The sequence below is a fragment of the Rhinatrema bivittatum genome, chromosome 1 (assembly GCF_901001135.1).
Source record: "Rhinatrema bivittatum chromosome 1, aRhiBiv1.1, whole genome shotgun sequence".
Taxonomy (NCBI): Eukaryota; Metazoa; Chordata; class Amphibia; order Gymnophiona; family Rhinatrematidae; genus Rhinatrema; species Rhinatrema bivittatum.
In genome coordinates, this window is record NC_042615.1 from 82,308,215 (window position 1) to 82,322,600 (window position 14,386).

A 14,386-nucleotide genomic window follows, 5' to 3' on the forward strand; every position below is an offset into this window, starting at 1 on the left:
TCAAAAGGACTTGCTTAGTGGACATGTCCACTTAGCTTTGTGAAAAAGGTGATTCCAAGCATACTGCCAGCCATACAGCTAGGGGACAAGCCTGTCCCCCTGATGAATTCTACAAGCTGGCTGGAGGTGATGGGCTAACTTTTGGCATGCCTCTGCTTAGCTAGAATGTTCAGAACACCCTCCATCCCAGCTCACCAGATGCTTGGGTCTACTGATAAGTGTTAGCAACCCAAGAATTCTTTCAGGATGACATCCCAGAAATGGAGAGATACATGCTGGAGTATTGTTGTGCTCCCAGAGCTAGGAACCATTTAGGGGACCAGGGGGCTGTGCATCAAGCTTTCCTGAAGTACAACTCTAGATTCATACATGAATAATTCAATGACAGAATTGCATACAGCTGGAATCTGCCAGATTGACACCAGCTCAAGGATCTAATCCATATGTCCATATTGGTGTTTATTGGCCTGGACATTCAAATGAAATGGTTCCGTCCCACTATACCACTATTTACTCTGGCCAATCGCCTAAAGACGAATATGAAAAAAGGAAAATGGATAAGCTATAAAGGATATTCAGAGGGATAAATGTCCTGATGAATATTCTCAAATAAAGTTATCTAGGTTTACATAGCCAGATAACTTTGAAACCTAACCAGCTGTGTTTGAATACCGCCAGTTAAGTAGTGATGCAAAATAAAATAAAAGCCTAGCAAGCCCACCAGCCCAATTGCTTAACCCCCAGCCTGGTGAAACAAATGATTTGTGTTTCATCTTTTGTTGTGTATGTTATATTGTGTCCTTGTCCCAAGATGTATTTGGGGAAAACAAAAATTAATGTACAAGAATGGCTGAACATATAATCAATTGGTTCCCTGAAACAGACTTTTACTGGTGAAAGATGGCAACATCAGAGCACTAGATAAATAATCCTGTTGAACATTTAAGAACATTCAGGAACTGTAGCTTTTTCCACAGGATTCTAAAATAAGTTATATTGTGGTTATGATATAATGCATTAATGGTATCAAACAATTAAATGACATTCACTGTGCATGGAAGCACTTCATTTTTTAAGGAGGTATTATTAGACTGGTGATTATTGCATGCCTTAGAACAAGTGACAACTTGTAAATGGCTATCTGAAGTCTTTTTTCCTCTTTTTAGTGTGTGTTTTTTTAGTTTTGTTGGTGAGGTGTCTGATATTTTGCAAAATCAAAATTGGTGACTTGGTGCATCATAGAAATGATTGCCCTGGGATCATCTTCCCCTGAGGATTGTGGAGAATGTGGTATTTAAGTTACTGCTGTCCCTCATTGTCCCCAAACTACATTATACCCTCCTTGACCACATTCTGTGGGTAGGTTATCCCCACTCTGCACACAACATCATACTTGTATGCAGATGCAGCTGGCCACGGCAGAAGAGAGTCGCATCATCAATTTCACCAATGACATATGGACTAATCAGAATGCTACATATGCCTACCTCTCCCTGACGGCACATTGGTGGCAGATGGATGAGGCAGAGGCAGGAAGAAACAACAGTGTACATGTGATGGATATTAGCTATACCTCAGTCAATATGTTAACAGTAATAAGAAAGATGATGGTGGAGAGCTGGCAGCTACACCAGAGAAATAGAACTGCTGCTCCTGTTTTTTTAGTTACAGTGGTGCAAACAAGAAAAAAAAGCAGAGGGATCTATGAAGGGATCCATTACTTTGGACATTTGCTTCAACCAGCTACAAGTGATTCTCTAGGACTGATGGTCAAGAAATATAACAGTTCGGTCCTGAATGACTTGATTGAGAGGTGCAGGAAAATATTGGGGCATTTTCACTAAAGCGTGGACAGCAGCTCCAAGAGAAGCAGCACGAAGCGGGGATGCCTCTGCAGTGGCTGATTCAGGATGTAGGCCTCGGGTGAAATTCCATCTTTCTGATGCTGCAGAGGATGGCAGATCAAGGGACAGCCTTTCATGTCTTATCTCTGGAAACCAAGGTAGGCGTGGATTAGCTCCTGATTGGCCATGGATGATTGAAATGATGAGATCCAAAGCCCTTCAAGAATATCACTGAGAATATGAATTCCACAAGAGCCACCCCGGGTGAGGTCACTCTCATAGTGTATATACTGGAGAAGAAGTTACAAGGTTTCCATAAGAAACTAGAACCATCAGCAAAGGAATTGCTATTTGTGGACTTCTTGCGGCAGCAGGTGATAAGAGAGGCTGAAACCCCTCACTGAGAAAGATACATATTAGTCATGCTGTGTGATCCATAGGTGAAAGGGAGTATTGCCCTCTAGTCTCTCAGTCTAATTCACTGAAAGGGGATACTAGTGGACAGGGTATGGAAACGGGTGTACCAGAGGCAGAGGGTCAATGGAGACACAACACAAAAAAGAGTGGCTACTCTACAGAGTGCTATCAGTATGATCAGCACTGGTTCAGATGCCACTGCTTTCCCCTCTTATGTATCATATCCCCATTGCCCCCACAGAAGTGGTTCTCTTGACAGAGGCTATAGCTATTGTTGTTGGTAACAGACCCTCATACCCCCTTCCCTCCACCAGCAAAGGAGACCCCAGCACTAATTACACTGACACACTATCTTGCAGAGCACATTGAGATCATGCCACAGATCCATTGGCATATTGGGCACACAAAGCTGCATTCTGGCCAGATCTGGCCAAGATGGCCCAAAATTTCCTTTCCTACACACACGCCAACATGCTTTGTGAATGTGTATTCTCAATAGCAGAGTACATTGTTCACAGCTGGCACTAGAGTTGGTAAAAAGGCTGGTCTTCATTAAAATTAATCTCCATTGGCAGTGTTGCCCTGAATTTTGTGTGCAGGGCAGAAGAACTGAGTGCACAGTTATAGTGAACCAATGCCGAAGAGTTTTGCTCTCAGCCACTTACTGCCCTGCATGCTCCTCATTCCCTGTTTTTCTCCTGGTTCAGTGCCTTGCTGTGATGTCTTAGTACCTGGTCTGTTCCTTTGGTTATGCCTCTCTCTTAGTTGTACTGATGCTGTTTTCATCTGCAGAAAGAAAAAGAAAAACAAGAGAGAAAACATTATCTTCCCCTGCCCCTCTCTGGATTCCTTGTCTTGAGATGCTCTTCTTGGAGCCCTGGTTCTGATGCTGCCTAGCTTACTCTTGCTCCTGCTCCTACTGCCACTGCCTGGCCCGCTCTTCATGCTTTTCCTCTTTCCTGCTTCAGAGCATCATAGAACCATCAGAGGTGGACTGCAGGAAAATAACAGCCAGGGGGATTTTTTCAAAACTGGACCGTGGGGTATCTAAAGTCCTCAAGCACTCTTCCTGCAGGGCATGTGTCAACAACTCCCCCCAAAGCATGCCAAGTCAACCCTAGACCCCAGCAGAATTGAAGCAAAATATCACCAAAATAAACTTCATCTTTCCTAAATAACTAAGAAGTTGAGCACATTCCAGACCAGGGGTGAGCAGAGCTGTAGCCCTGTTCCATCAATGCAAATCCCATGGGCCCCCTACAAATCTGCTTATATCTTTTACAAAAATGGCGTGTTAACATCAAAATCAGCTGTATACACAGATAAGTGTCTCACCGACATGGGCCCATGTTTCAGCGGATTAACTTCTGCATCAGGGAATCAAATTACCTAAAATGTAGGAACATACAGACATTACAAATATCATCAAGAACACTTTTCTGTGAACACAGCTGATTTTGATGTAAACACGCCATTTTTGTAAAAGCTAAGTGTTATTCATTTTTGTTTTTTTGAGGGTTAGAGACGGGTTGCGGTTTATAATTTAGACATAATGGGATAGATTTTCAAAGGGGTATGCACGTAAGATACGCGCGTACCCCCCGAAAACCTACCCCAAACCCCCCCTGCGTGCGCCGAGCCTATTTTGCATAGGCTCGGCAGCACACGCAAGCCCCGGGACTTATGCGCGTCCCGGGGCTTGCAAATAGGGGCAGTTGGGGGTGTGGCCAGGGGGCGTGGTTTGGGATAGGGGGCATGTGGGCGGAGGCAGTAGTAACTTTTCCGATAAAAGTGTGTGTGTGGGGGGCGTCTAGATAGGCCCAGGGGGGGTGGGTAGGAGAAGGGAAGGGAATGTGCGGGGGAGTAGAAAGAAAGTTCCCTCCGAGGCCGCTCCGATTTCGGAGCGGCCTTGGAGGGAACGGGCAGCGCGCGAGGGCTCGGTGCGCGCAAGTTGCACAAATGTGCACCCCCTTGCGCGCGCCAATGCTGGATTTTATAAGGTATGCGCAGCTATGCGCGTATCTTATAAAATCCAGTGTACTTTTGTTCGCGCGCGCGTAAATTTATAAAATCTACCCCAAGAAATGTAAATTTGAACTAGCAAATGAAAGAAAGCCTTTATAACTATTTCTTGAAGCCATTTGTAGCCCATTGTGAGGCAAGAGAAGGTAGATTGAATCTTGGCACTTTAAAATTTATCTGATGCTATGTTCGTTTTTTCTTAGAAGTATATATATTTTTTAGAAATTATTTTGAAATAGATTCCTGAGAATTATATTTTTTGGAACTTATTCTTTTTTTGTGTGGTACTTATATTTGAGTTTCTTGCTCATTTTTGTTTTTTGATATTAGGACTATTGTATACATGTCAGCCTTCAGAAAGCTTTGAATAAATGGAATTATAATATAGTAAAACTCCCTTATGAAAATAGCATTAATTGCCAGCACTCAAAAAGTAACAACCATACTTATGAAAAGGCAACATGGCAAATGTTACACTAGGCCCTAAAACACCAATACACCTGATATTGGGAAACCAGAACAAGACAAGCTATTATAGATCCCTACACAGAAATAACCCGCTACCAGAATACCTCACCTCAGTCACACATTTTTATGTACCTAATGTTGTGGAGCGCTAGGAGAGCGATCCCACTCCTGGGAGATGTGTGTGCCCTTGGGCCGCGACTCGACTCCAGAGGGGTCTGAAGAGGTGCCGCGGGAGGCGTGGCATGCCTGAGCATGGGCTGGACGGGAGCAGGGCTGGAGTGAAGACTGGCTGACAGGCCCTCCTCCGGACCTGCACGCTTCGGAAGACCCAACAACGCAATGTTGGTCTTGTGAACAGTCCTCCGACCGTTCCCAGCCCTTTCGGACCTGCCGCAGGGTACGGCACGAAGCGGCAGGCCAGATGGAGGCCAGGACAGTGAAGACTGGAACATGGATTCAGGAACGACGTAGACTCAGGAATGAGGTGCAGGATGCAAAGACGTTGACTCAGGACGAGGTACTGGATACACAGACGTGGAGACAGGAACGAGGTATGATGCATACAGGAGACTCAAGGGCGAGGTACGAGACTGGCAACATGAAGCGCCCTACACAGCCCTCCCGTGGGGCTGGTCACAGACCACGACAGGGGTTGCCGCAGGATACCAGGCTTTCAGAAGATTCAGGAACAAGGTAAGGCATTCTCACGGACTTAGAAACGAGGTGCATGGCTTGCATCACGAAGCGCCCTACACGGCCCCGCCCCGTGGGGCTGGTCACGGACCACGACATGGCTTGCCGCGAGGCACCAGGACATTAACCAAAGCAGGAACAAGGTGCTAGCTTACAGGAGACTCAAGAACGAGGTACTTAGCTTTCAGGCGAATACAGGAACAAGGTTTGCATCATCAGGCTGGAAACATCAGGAGAGGAACATCAGGACTGGAACATAGATACTCAGGGCTGGAACATGGACATCAGGAACATCAGGACTGGATCAAGAGACAGACCTTGGGACTGGAACGACAGGCAGACATCAGGACTGGACGAGGAGCTCCAACAGAGAACATGAAACAGAGGACCTTGCAGAAGTGCTGGAACACGGACGACTTCCTGGAGCAAAGGATCTCAGGAGTGACCAACTCCTTGCGAAGGCAAAGACACAGTGAAAGCTGAGCCCTTTAGTAGAGCTGAGGTGGACCGCCCAGGGAGGGGTCAGCAGGGGGCCACACCTGGCTGGCCCTTGAAGAGAAGCAGAGAGGAGCGCGCTCGCGCCCTAGGAGGCTGGAGAGAAGAGCTGGAAGCTGGTGGCGTCCTCAGCCACGTGGAGGGCCCAAGGAAGCCGCGGAGCAGCCCTGGACTGGAGCTGGGTGAATGCAGGTCGCTGGAGCGGCTCCCAGCCACCAGGACTGAAGCAGAGAGAGAGAAGTGCTGGCTGCATGACGAGCAGGGAGCTGTAGCAGGCTGCAGGCAGAGAGGTAAGACTGGCTGCAGAGGAAGCGGGGGAAGGGCGGACTGCAGGAACGGTTCCATGCCGTGAAGACAGCCCCAGAAGCAGAGGTAAGAGTGCAGGCACTGGCAGGGACGGCTTCCCAGCCAGGCAAGGACCCGGGCTGAAGCAGGCACTGAGAGAGACGGTCTCGCTGCTGGCTGGAGGTCCTGGGATCGCAGCAGCACGTCGGGGGAAGGCAGGAACAGGAACAGGAGCAGAGAAGCAGACCGCATGGCAGCAGCTGTGAAAACGGCCCCAGTTGATTCAGGGAGAAAGAAGCAGCCAGACTGGCTGTGGCTGTAACACGGTAAGAGCCTGCCCATGCTTCTTGTGGGCAGGAGCATAATACATAAAATATACACATATGTTTATAAAATCAGTAGAGAAAGTTTGCATTTTCAAGCATTGGAAATATTTATGCATACTGAAACCTAGATGTGTACTTTTGTAGCCGAACTACATGGAATATTACAAACTGTGCAGTTCCTGCCACATAGTTTATAAAATGTTAACAGTTATCTCTATGCCTCCAATTACATGCATAAATGCTGTACTGCAGATAATTTTCCCCATCCAGAGTCTCCCCCACAGAACAGTTTATGCCTCCAAAAACATATCTCAAAGTTGTACAGCAGATAGTTTTGAAAGATAGGCTTTCTGCATGTAAATTCTTTCCCCATTCAAACCCTGCCCCTCAGAGTACGGGGAGTACATGTAAAAGTATTGGGGTTCATGTGTACTTTTACAGAACCGCCAGTTTATTTTCAAAAAGGGGTTTATGCATGCAAAGTGCTTTGGAAATCAATCCCTAAATCTCTTAATTTTGTTACACAGTTGTTCATATTTGATTTCTCATAAGTGAACACTAGTAAAGAATTGATTCATCAATAGGTTATATTTATAGTCCAATATAGCAATTACCAGGTGATCTAATTCTAGTAACCAATTATTTAATGCTTGAATATATCGACTCACATGATATTTGTTGAAATAAACTTTACATTAAACTATAAAACCACCATAGTAGCATACAGTACATTTACAGTTCCATAAGGAGCTTTAATTTTAAGATATCTTCACTATGCAACATAGTGAGCTCTGTATTTCATCAGATCTGCATATGATAAGTGATTTTAATTATGTTGACTGAAGTCTTAAAGCAAATCAAGATAATGGTTCAGTAATGACTGCATCTTGTTACTAAATAAGCATAATTTCCCTTCTCATTAATCATTCATGCAAAATTATTGGTTTGATCCTGGTCATCAGTTCTAAATATTTTAATATTAGAGTAACTGAGTGGGGCACTAATAATCATTTTGCTGCACAGTAGATCTGATCTTACAAAAATTCTAAGGCTTCCACCCACCAAATAAATGTTTAATGACCTTCAATCTGTTCAAAGTTTCATATTTGACCTTATCCTATATTTTAGCCCCTGAAAATCTCTTTCAGTAGCAAAGCTCTTGATCTGCTTGCCTACATGATTATAAAAGAATTACAGATTTGGCATTTCAATGTCTTACAGCACTATGTTATCTTTAGTAGCAGAAAAGATTCACCCAGGTTATAATTACCAGCAACTTCTTATGGACTATATACTTACTTCACCTAGGGGCTGTTTTAGCTCCAAGCAGTAAATATCTCCAGATACTATGGGGCAGATTTTAAAAGGTACGCCCAATTTTATAACATGCACGCGCAGCTGCGTGCATGTTATAAAATCAGGAGTCGGGCGCACAAGGGGGTGCACACTAGTGCACCTTGCATGCGCCGAACCCTCGGGGAGACCAGCTGGCTTTCCCCGTTCCCTCCGAGGCCACTCGCTTCCCCTCTCTTCCCCTACCTGTCCCGCCCCCCAGCCCGAAACCCCCCGTACCTTTATCTCACAAATTACGCCTGCCAGAGGCAGGCGTAACTTGAGTGCGCCGGCCAACTGCCAGCGCGCGATCCACCAGCCCAGCGGCCTTGCAGAGGTCTCTGGCCATGCCCATGCCCCGCCCTTAGACCGCTCTGTCCTACCCCCGGACCTCACATTTTTTCAAGCCCCGGGACTTACACGCGTCCCGGGTCTTTACGCACACTGCCGGGCCTTTTGAAAATAGGCCCGGCATGCATAACCCTTTGAAAATCTGCCCCTATGGTTTTTCTGAACAGCAAATGTCATAGAAAAGATAATCAGGAGACATTTGAGATGATCATAAAGTTATTCATCCCAACTGAATGAAAGATAATTGGAACCAGCAAGAGATCCACACATTTGATGTGGAAAAAAGGTATTATAGTTCTTTATTATTTAAAAAATAAAATTTGTAATGTGTTTGTTTGTGTGTGTGATATCTCATGAAGCATTCAACACACAGCAACAAAATTATCAGGACAGATCTAACTATACAAGATTAATAACCAAAATAATGTGGTCTTAGAAAACTTAGGCCTGGATTTATCAAAATGCGATAAGTATCGCATGCGATAGCAAAAGGGGCATGGTTTATGCTAATAGACAGTTTATTGCAATTTGTGCTAATTACCTATGCGAAGAGCTAAGTTAGCGCAAATTGCAATAATGTCTTCAGACTTTGCTATAAGTGCCAGACCTGTGTATTTCCCGCATACAACCACTGGGGGACCATGTTTAATGGAGGGAGAGAGGGAGAGAGAGAGGGAGAGAGAGAGGGAGAGAGAGTGATAAGCCCTTACGCATGCGAAAACGCCTTAACGCATTTTGATAAATGAACCCCTTAGGCAGCTAGCCAAAAATGAAAAAAAATATTTGATTTTCCCTTCGAACATATGGATGTGTCCATCTCTCTCTGTGTACATAACATAAGAACAATGGTATGTGCTATACTGGGTCAGACCAAGAGGTCCATCAAGCCCAGCATCCTGTTTCCAACAGTGACCAAGCCAAGCCACAATCATCTAGAAATTATCGAAACATTAAATAGATCCCAAGCTACTGTTCTTTATTGATTAATAACATTTTATAGATTTCTCCTCTAGAAACTTATCCAAATCTTTTTTAAATCCAGTTAAACTGCCATAACAACATTCTCTGGCAATGGATTCCAGAGTTTAATTATGTATTGAGTGAAAAACAATGTTCTCCAATTTCTTTTAAATCAACTATTTGCCAACTTCATGGAGTACCCCTAGCCCTTTTATTGTCTGAGATAGTAAATAACCAATTTACATTTACCTGTTCAAGTCCTTTCATGATTTTGTAGACTTCTATCATATCCCCCCTCACAGCTCTTCTCCAAGCTGAATAGCCCTAACCTCTTTAGCCTTTCCTCAAAGGGGAGCCATTCCATGCCCTTTGGGGTAATTTTTCTAAATCTATGTGTGCGCGTACTTTTGTTCGTGCACCAGGCGCGAACAAAAGTACGCCGGATTTTATAAGATACGCGCGCTGCCCGTTCCCTTCGAGGCCGCTCCGAAATTGGAGCGGCCTCGGAGGGAACTTTCCTTCTACCCCCCCCTGCACCTTCCCCTCCCTTCCCCTACCTAACCCCCCCCCCCCCCCCCCCGGCCCTATCTAACTCTTCCCCCTACCTTTGTTGGCAAAGTTACGCCGGCCGGAGGCAGGCGTAACTCTGCGCATGCCAGCGGGCTGCTGGCGCACCATCACCCGACCCTGGGGCTGGTCCAGAAGCCTTGACCACACCCCCAGGCTGGTTCCAAACCCACACCATGCCCCCCGGAACACCCCAAAAATTGTACCGCCCACCAGGCACGCCCCTGACACGCCCCCCTTGCGAAGCCCCGGGACTTACGCAACATGGATATTCAGAGAAAAGTTGTTGATGCCCATAAGAGTACTTAGGAGGCAGCACGAAGGAGTAACATTTAAAAAATTATTGCAGTGGTAGGTCTAATCACTCATATATTCAATGGTTAAATCCAAAGCTACTTGGGGAAGCTAGGACCATCATGATGACCAAAGCATGGACCAAACCCGTATCCAAGGAAACATGCCGATGAGTTCCCTGACAACCAGTGATGGGGCAGAGGCAGCATCACTTTAGAAGGTCAAAGAACAAGGGAAAATAAGAAAATCAGAAAGGAAACCATAAAAAGTAGAAGTAATAAAAATTAAAAGATAGCACTAGTTAAAGACCCAAGCAAGAATGGTAAGCTTTAAATCTGATTTAAGGAGCAGACTAAGAAGTGACAGGGTCTATTCTCTCTGATGACATCAGTAAAAGCTATGATCTACTAAAAGATATAGACTGGTGTCAGTTTAGAGTTATGGGAGAAGCCTAGTCTGGTTTAATGCGAGCAGAAGCATGTTACTGCAGCTCATCAGCAAGACCTGAGAGTAACAAAAAACACGATTTTACTGACAAGGCCAGTGGGGAAATATCTGTATAAGTATATAAATGAATGAAATGAAAACATTTAACAATAAGTATCAGTTAAGGTAAGAAAACATTTTGCAAGATAGTTATTAAATAGCTGACTCGCAAGTTATAGTCTCAGTTAAGATAAGGCTTTTGGGTTAAGGAAAGCTGAGTCTGTACTGAAGATTATATATAAAAAATATATATATGATTAAAAGTATCCCTGATTCCAAATGTCCTTTTGAATAAGGGAGACTGCTATATATAAAAAAAGTTTACTTGCAAGTGATATCAAGAAACAAACATAAAGAATTTCTAGCAAGTCACGGCCCTTCAAGGCAGGACCAAGTTATTCAGGGTGAAAAAAAGAAACATTCACACAAAACATCACTTAACAGAGGCAAAGGAATTTTGAAAGTTTTCTATAATGATCACATGAAGCACATAGTGCTAGTAACTGCCCTTGTCAATAGCTAGGGAAACTTCAATTATTCTTATTTATTTTCAGTAAACAACAAGTCGTTGTGGACATTACCCCACAGTGAACTCACTGATACTAGTATGCAGAAGAAGGGATGGTTTCAGGGAGGTAGTTTCTCTTTTTATGTTTGTTATATAAATAGTGTAGTAGCATAACAAGAAGTCAACAGGATAAAAATCAATTTAAGGAGAAAAGAATAAAAAGAAAGAGAAAGAAACACTGAAAAGCTCAGTGTGTGTGCACACACCATCATCATCACACAAAAAGAAAATACAGCAGAGCAGAACAAGAAAGGAACAAAGAAAAATAGGTAGATATAAAGGAACAGAAAAAGACATAAACATAAAAGAAAGTAAAAGAAAGAAAGGAACATGGAACAGTTTTATACTAACCAAGCTGGGATTCGAAGGAGTTTGGTTGACTGAAAAATATAAAGGTTATACAAAGAATAATTTTTTATATAAGATATAGTGTTAGTAGTATTTAAGAATGTTCTTAAAGATTAAAGAGAAAAAAGATAAGAGACACTGGGGTAGATCTTAAAAAAATACGCGATCGCGTACTTTTGTTCGCGCACCAGGCGCGAACAAAAGTACGCTGGATTTTATAAGATACGGATGTAGCCGCGCATATCTTATAAAATCCGGGGTTGGCGCGCGCAAGGGGGTGCACATTTGTGCAACCTGCGCGTTCCGAGCCCAGTGCGCGCTGCCTGTTCCCTCTGAGGCCGCTCCGATTTTGGAGCGGCCTCGGAGGGAACTTTCCTTCACCCTCCCCCCACCTTCCCCTCCCTTCCCCTACCTAACCCACCTCCCCGGCCCTATCTAAACCCCCCCTAACTTTGCGTGCGCCGGCCGGCAGCCCCGCTCCGTGTTCCGGTCCCGGGGGCTGGTCTGGAGGCCTCGACCATGACCCCGGGCCGGCGCCACGCCCCTGAGCCCGCCCCCGAAACGCTGCGGCACGCCCCTGAAATGCCGCGTTGTTTCGGGAACGCCCCCGACATGCCCCCTCCCCGCCCCTTTTCCAAAGCCCCAGGACTTACGCGCATCCCGGGGCTTTACGCGCGCCGGCGGCCTATGCAAAATAGGCGCGCCGGCGCGCGAGGGCCCTGCGCGAGTAAATCCAGAAGGATTTACGCGTGCAGGTCTTTTAAAATCCGCCCCACTATACTTATCTGATACTTGCGCAGTTGTAGAGTTTAAAGAACTGATTCTATAATAAAAAGAAAAGATGTAAGTTAAATAGAAATTAAAACTGTTGTAAAGTATAATAAAAATGGCTAATATTGGATAGAATATCTGGTATTGTAAATTTGTTTGCTTTTTGTCATTCCCTTACCCTTTCTTTGTTCCCGCTCTTCTTCCCTACCAATGGAGACTAGACTGGGTGGGCTATAGGCCTCTTTTGTTAAACCTAATAGGAGAGGGAACTTGTGGCAGTGACCCCCTTGATAGCAACATCAGGGAACTCCCATATGAAATCCTCGGCTAAGGACACCTGTAACAATGTGGGAGGGGATTCCATCTCACAGGGGTGGTTTACACCCAGATGATTTAGAATGAACACCACTGATCATTTTACTAACTGTCTAAATCAACTCAGACTGGTTTATGAAAGAGTAGTGGATCCTTGTTCTATGGCACGGTTAACACAGCCCAGTAGGTGAACCTACTTGGCCCTCACCAACAGCTGGTGAACATGCCCTTGTCTGGGACAAGGTTGGAGCTTCACCTATACCAGCCCCAGACCCCTGCAGGTTGAGCCTTTGGGTTGCAGGTGTTATGGTTGAGCAGTGTTTGGGTGGATCCTTGGGTACTGTGGCAGATGACCATGCTCACGGGGAGGAACCCCTTGAGGAGCCACAGTACTAGGCTAGACTCAGAATGCACAACCACAGTTAGTTCTTTATTATACAGCTTGAAGACTACCACCAGAGGTGTCAGTAGTGAGGCAGTCTGGTAGTTGCAGTCTCAGGGACCTCGGCAGAGGGAGCCCTTACCCCGTTGGTCTTGGGAGGTTCCGATGCAGATTTCCCAGGAAGGAAGTACTGTGGATGAGATAGACTGAGAGTTAGAGTACTCACTAGGTGTTTGCTGTAGGTATGCAATTCCACCAGGTTGTAGAAGGAAGTACAGGCACTGAGGCAGGGAGAGCAGTCCCTTGAGGAGTGAGTACCTGTTCCCTATAGGGCACCTGAAATGAAGCAGAGGGCCCCAAGGAGCGGGTACTCAGGTTAGCAGTTACTCCGAAGGGCAGAGAGAGAGCTTCCAGCGGCAGCACGGAAGCGGCAGAGTAGCATAGACAGGAACGGATACAAGTCCTTGCTAACTCAATGAGCTAGCAAATTAGAATAGGTTATATACCCGGATGGCGTGACGTCAGCAAGGGGGAATGCCCCCGAGGTTTGCGCCAAGGTTGGAATAAAGACGTGGGTGACACGCACGCGTGCACCCTAGTAGGTACCTGGGAGGAGCATGGCAGGAGGCTGCATCATAGCCGTTCTGGGGATGCCGGAGAGTTCGGCTTGTCGATGCGGCGGTAGCCATCTTTCCTAGGTAAACGGGAGGAGCTGTGAATAAGGTGAGGCAAACAGGGCAAAGCCGTCTAGCACCGACGGAAGCAACAGCAGGAGTCAGCATTCTTAGGTGAGGATCCCTGCAGAGTATATAGGGTAAGATAGTCTGAGACTAGGCCAAGATCAGGGCAAGTTTTGTCAAAGAATAACCAGTAGCAAAGCGGAGGTTGAGGCAGGCAAGATGTAGGTAAAGTCCAAAGCTAAGGTCAGTAGCAAGTGGCAGACAGGAGAGTAGTCCGGGTCCATAGCAGAGGTCAATACTGAATTCAGTCTGGAGGATCTGGACAAGGTGGGCTGGATGAGACAAGGCAGGCTGGACAAGGCAAGGAAGGCTAGGCAAGGTGAGGTGGGCTGGACAAATCAAGGCAGGCTGGATTAGGGAAGGCAGGATCAGGAACCAAGGCAAGATTAGGAATGCAGGTGCAACACTTACTGCAATCAAGCAGGAAGACCTGCTACTGAGGCAAAGTAGGGAGTGTGACTGGTACCTTTATACCCACCCATGTAATTTCATCAGAGTGCACCAGTTAGGCTGTTTCCTGCCATGGGGACTACAAAGGGTGCTGCACTGCGCACATGCATACCTAGGGAAGCTCGAGAAGCAAGGGGCTGGTGGTATCATGGAGACATCTTCTCCACTTCAGGGGAAGTTGCCATCCTAGAGTGAGTGCTGCCAGAGGCATCTGGGTAATAGGAATCCTGGTGGCATCATGGTGGTGTTCTTGCCACTTTGGAGGCAGTTCG

General features: G+C 45.8%; 1 long non-coding RNA gene across 1 annotated transcript in view; it reads left to right on the top strand.

Annotated features, from left to right (window-relative positions):
* Nucleotides 1-6,428: 6,428 nt before the first annotated feature.
* The window catches only part of LOC115073393, a 143,413-nt gene continuing 135,455 nt past the window's right edge, over nucleotides 6,429-14,386 (top strand). Inside the window, exon 1 of the long non-coding RNA XR_003852009.1 lies at nucleotides 6,429-6,550. This is a non-coding gene — a long non-coding RNA (uncharacterized LOC115073393). The remainder of the gene's footprint in view (nucleotides 6,551-14,386) is intronic.